This window comes from Diprion similis, chromosome 1 (genome assembly GCF_021155765.1).
Source record: "Diprion similis isolate iyDipSimi1 chromosome 1, iyDipSimi1.1, whole genome shotgun sequence".
NCBI lineage: Eukaryota > Metazoa > Arthropoda > Insecta > Hymenoptera > Diprionidae > Diprion > Diprion similis.
Genome location: NC_060105.1, coordinates 16,035,928 through 16,041,927, shown reverse-complemented (window position 1 = coordinate 16,041,927; position 6,000 = coordinate 16,035,928).

The following is a 6,000-nucleotide window of genomic DNA, read 5'->3' as shown; positions in this document are numbered from 1 at the left end:
TTTTATATTCTGTTACGCGCAACCCCGCGAGCCGCGCGCGATCCCGAACGCTGCGCGCAACCCCGAGAGCCGCGCGCAGCCCGAGGGCCCTAAGCGCCCGCCAGGCACGCACGATACTCATACGAAGGGTACCGCGAGTAAACCCTTATGGAGGGCCGTTTGGCCCATTGTTAAATCAGTCTCTGCTACACCAGGCTCAGACTCATCCAGCTAACAGGCGCATCTGTTATCTCGTAGCTAGAAGTGTGGATCGATTGTGCTTGCAACACATATCTATATCACGCTGTAAATTCAGCAGTTCGGCCTTCCGCCAGAATATTCTAGATCCGTTCCGTCTTATGTACATATATATACCGTTCCGATATATGTGCATATTATTACCGGCCGTCCGCCGTTTATCAACTATATAGAATAGTTAAACTGTTTATTCTTGATCCGTTCCGTCTTAGGTACATACCGGGACCATCTCTAGAAACTAAACAGGAACTGCGCATGCGCCAAATGATTCAATTTCATTGGTCAGCGAAATTGCCCCGCGGAGTAATTTTCGTCAGCTAACCAAGGCGACCAACGTACACGAAATGTGACAAGGCTCTGAATATCTCGCGCGTAAAGTAGCGTATTGAGGTTATGTTGATATTTATTCCCACTTATCGTGAATTTTCTACGAAAAGTGTCATTCAGCAATACCGTAGTTGATATTAGAAGATATTTAATCGACACAATAAAGGCGTCAATGGAGAAACAAATATCAAAAGCCACAGAAATTGGATCAGTTATTTATTGAAAGAAGAAATCTGAAATTAAATGTGGAACGTCATCAACGAGTGGGAGTCTAGACAAACTGAGGCAGGTAAGTAAAAATATTGTTTATTTCAAACAGATTCTTTATATACATAAAATTACAAATAAATGGATTGTTGAAACCCAGTAGAAGGTTGCTCCAGAGTAAATTTGTTACAGTGCAGTGCTCCGGAAGCCAGTAATCAGTGCCAATGAACATGAAATATTAAAATGAAATCAGTAACAAGGAATAAAAGAAATAGTGTATCTTGAAACACAAAGCTTAGGAGTGCAAAAAGTAGCAATTCGTTTTTCTGTCGCAATTTATTAAAAATTAGTGGTATTCAAAACAATTAGAAGCTCTTGTCTGATGATAATATCTTTTAATATTTTCAGGTGGAAAACAAACATCATCGAAGCGAGACTAAAGTTGTCAGGCGTTGAAGCGTGTAAGTAAATTTCTGATACTATGATATTTGCATATTACAATATTTTCACATGTATTCAATGATAAAATTCGTTCGTTCTGACAGACTTGAAGTTTCAAGTCGGATAATAGGATGAAAATCATACCTTACCTGATGGTCAAAACGTTTTGGTGGCTAGGACCCTAGTTTCTCGATTGGTACCACCGTTCCAACCATCGAACCTGGTTGTTCCGTTGTTCCATTAGACAACAGGTATCCGAAGGAATTTCTTCTGGTCATCGCCATCTTCTGAACATCAGTCGTGGCAAAATTGAAGAGCACGACACGCTACAGATCATGGTGTTTGAATATTCCATTATTTTAGATCTATCGAGCCAATAGTAATAAGTTTGTTATTCAACAATTGCTGCTAACTAATTTTACAGAGCAATCATTCCGTGCACCATTGTAATCCAAGCAGTATTATTGGCCCGCATTATTTTTCAAATTTTATTTTCGGCAGTTTTGATATTTTATTTTTCACTCTCTTGGTATTCAATTCAGATGAATAGTGTTTCAAGTGTTAAATCAGATTCCAAGGATGAATTTTGATGTGTAAACTAAACCAATCTCAATCTAAAAATGTTGGATAACTTCAGTTGAAAATGTCTCTAAAGTCAATATTAATCGACAGTATCATCTGACTAGCTAGTTGCAGCTATCATCCGTGCTTGAGCCTCGTTCAACCCCGGCAAGGTTTAAGGAATGCATTCACTTACTAGTACACGTTACAAATGATCACTTTGTCTACAATAGGACTTACTTGCTGGCTAACTTTTTTATGATGAATCTTTATCAGAGAGTCATCCGGTAACTTATTGAAAGCTTGAAACCAGATTCAATTTTATACTCTTACAATGGTCCTTCATTGAAACTGAGAGTTTGTGAATCTCCATTTATTACAATTAATTCTGCATCCCATGTTAACACTGTTCGAAACAAAAAATCTCATCCTAAGATTGGAAATGGAATCTGCAATGCAAAAGTTATCTAGTGGCACAAGTTAAAAACAAAGAACCTTATAACGGTTTCTGCGACAGAGGGATTCCGTCCGGATATTCATGTTACTGGATGATGTTCGGAGCACTATGAACAAGATATTGTATTGGATTTAGGTTTAAGTAAATATTTTCATGAACTTCAGTGAAAATTAGATATTCATTTGTTTCAAAGGAACAAGGGGTACAATGTTGAACCCGATAAGTCAATATTTTCATATGAATGTTCTGAACATTACTCTAAAACATGATTATCCTTCAAGTTAATTGTGACACTGAGGCACATTTTGAAAATGTTGATTTTTAACTTGTGTCACAGAATGTTTCTGAGTTTTACTCTTCGGATTAGATTTTTTTAGATTAGATTTGAAATTGAAAGAAACCGTAAGATCTACAACTTCCTTTTCCAACCAATAAAAGTGGCCGATGATCTCTGCATGTGTCATGAATTGAATGGGAAGAGAAGACATCAGCGAACAGCAGAGATGCTATTATTTTGGCTGTATTTTCTGTTGAAAGAAAAAAATTTCATTGTTATTCTTAATGTATGAAGTAATGAAAATGATTGAATAAATTGTCCCCACCTACCTGCTTCGTTTCTTCCAAGCACCCAACATTTGAACAGATTTCTTGTTTCAATCGAATGGGACGAATTTTCAAAGAGCATCAGCATTAAATTTCGACCGTTCTTTGCAAAATCAATTTTCAACAAGAAATGCTTCCCAAGCCTTTCCGAGTGACTATCTCAATAACTTGAGATTCTAACCTCAAAAATGCATGTGAACTACATCGCCGACAGAAACAGAGTTTGACAGCAGGGTCTCGGGGTGGCCAGACTGCACGGACGACGGATTTAAATTCGCGCATGCGCAGTTCCTGTTTAGTTTCTAGAGATGGTCCCGGTATATATACCGTTCCGATATATGTGCAGATCGTTACCGGCCGTCCGCTGTTTATTAAATATTAGTATACATTAATTTGTAGTATACCTTTTTGCCTTGTTACATATATATCTATAGAGATATATAAATATATATCAAGATTGTAACGTGGCGGGTCTACCAGCCCGTCTCCGACCCGCACCTCCACTCCCGGGCGGCCGCGTCGAGCGCTCTTAAAGAGCAAGGGAGAGTCCTGCCGTGCCGCCGATGAACAACCAGAGTTAGTTTTGAGATTTATGTATTGCTGCTAATGCTTTTTGTTACTCCCCCAACCCATTCTCTGGAGTGACCGCCACTGCCGCGACCACTGCCGCCGCCAATGCCGACGTCATCCAACGACCACCCTGCGCTGCCGTCGCGGGAAACGCGGAGGGACCACAGGACGACCGGCGCGGAGTTCGAAGCCCCGGACCCAGTAGTCGCGCTGTTGCTTGCTCGGACCTCGATGCCGCCAAGGACATGCTGCCGCTGCCGCCCAGGGGTCGAGTTGCCTCCACCTGAGGCTCCGATAAGACCGGCCTTGCCACCCGGCACCCACAAACAACCGGACTCAGCCTCCCCCTGGGCTCGCCGATGCCGACAGGACATTTCCGCCTTCGCCAGACCACCCTCGCAACACGCAGCACAGCGCGGCGAACAGACCGGCTGCCTAGGCTCCCGCCGGTCTCTCGCCAATCTACCTATCATCCCCTGCCGTAGCGCCACCGCGGGATCGCGATCGCCGAGGGCCGGCGGCCACCTCACTCTCCCTTGCGCTGCGTTGCTAACCGCCACGCTGTGTAACGTATTGTACCACGTGAAAGTGTTCTAAGCTTCACCACTTCGTTCCGATAATTGATTGTGCCGATTCCGTATTGCAAGTAGAAGACGAGTAGTTGCCGTTCTGTTGGAAAACCGGAGCTGTGTGCCGAGATAAGGTAGGCTAACGTTACCCGGGGCCTCGCTGGCTATAGATTCTCCACGGCCCCAGGCCATTTTTCGCCAGTAACAGGTTGCCGGCCGGCTTTGATCGGCCATTTTGTGTGAAAGCCCGCGAGCCTCGTGGTAGCTAAGCTTTTCCATTCAATTGTATTTCTGATTTTACTTGCTACCTTGATTTGTTCTAATTACGATAAGATATTCTGGTTGTTCATTCGGTACTCTTTTGCCGCTTTATTGTAGCGTATACTTTGTAATAGATCGTGTACCGTGCCGCTTCCCGGCCGCGTACCAAGAACGTGAGTGTGAGAGAGAGAGAGAGAATCTGTGAGTGAGTGTGTGCGCCCGTGCCGTCGTTGCCGAGCGTAACTACCACCGTCAAGCAGCGACAGGCGACCGTGCCGATAATATAGAAAAAGCGGAAAAGGATTATCTCGTACTTGTGAAACTGTTAGATTGTTAGCAAGCTTGTTTTTTAGAATTGTTCTGCCCTGTTTTGAGTTTTAAAATTGTTAACGAACTTGCTTCACCACAAGGCTGTAGTCGCATGAGTTATTGAATTGTTACTAATTTTACACCGCTCATTATTCGCCTATCTTGGTCGCTTGCCGCTCGTCGCTTCTAGCTTGTACTGCTTGATTTTTGCCGTATTATATTGAATTGTTTAATTTTGTTGCTGTGTTATATTGTATACTATTTTGTTTTATTTTTATTTATTTTTGAATTGTATCGAAGCGTACCGCCACCGATAAGACCGCTTGCCGTGTAAATAGTTTATTGCCTGTTGCCTTCTGCCTTGCCGTAACGGCGCTGATTGTTAATAAACGCTGGTAATTACATCTATAATCATTCGATTATCATCTATACTATTTCACCTTCGCGCCCACGTTCCCCTCACCGCTAGCTAGTCGGCTGTTTTTGTTTGTGCTTGCCCCTGCTATAGATTCGCTTTGAGATTTGGTGGTGTGAGTTTGGTTCGCCGTTCGAGTCGGCGAACGAATGCTATTGGACGGTAAATTTCGAATCTGGTAAGAGTATAGTCTCTTATGGCTCTCTCGAGCCTGGCGCCCAACACCTGTTCTGCAGTGCCGTCACTCTTCAATTTTCCATCTTTCTATTGCCGTGTTGGTCAACGCCATTTTCGTAAACGAGCCTCTGTGCCGACCCCGCTTTCCCCCGGGTGAAGTAAAAAACCCGTTACAAATTTGGCGCCCAACGTGGGGCCCGAGAGGTGAAATAGGTGAATTTTGGGGAAAACCAGCTTGCCGATTGAATTTATAAGTAATTAAATTGTAAATAGAATATTAGTCTGGCGAGAAGAATTTCCCGGATTCAAATCGGACGGTTACGCTAGACTTTATTTTTTCGTTATTTATTTCTCCGTTATTTATTTCACTGTTATTTATTTTTCTGCTATTTATTTCACCGCTATTTATTTCTGTGCTATATATTCTATACTTGTGCCTTTCTGTACCTGTGCATTGCGGTCTCGCTCCAGCGCGCGGAGCGAGCCGAGTTTGTTTACGCTCGGCGACTGCGGCCGGTACGCCTTTGCCGTACCGTGCCGTGCCGATCAGCCTGTTGCTTAGCCGAATATTATTATCTGTGTGTTTGCTAAGCGTGTGTGCGACTTTCTTTTGTTCGAGCTCTACATACGTGGTCTGCCGACAATTTTGAATTAGCTTGAGATACCGGGTGTTCTGTAAAATGTCGGAAGAAAATTGTGACTTGCCGCCTGGCGTGCCAGCATTAGAAACTGTCGCTAAGGTGCGAACCTGGGCTGAAACTTTGGTATCGGAAGAGGTGAACGCATTTTTAACTTATTATGGTCTTTCGCGGGAGGAAACAATTTTAGGAAGACAAATACGGGCCGCGTCTGCTTACGAGTTCATA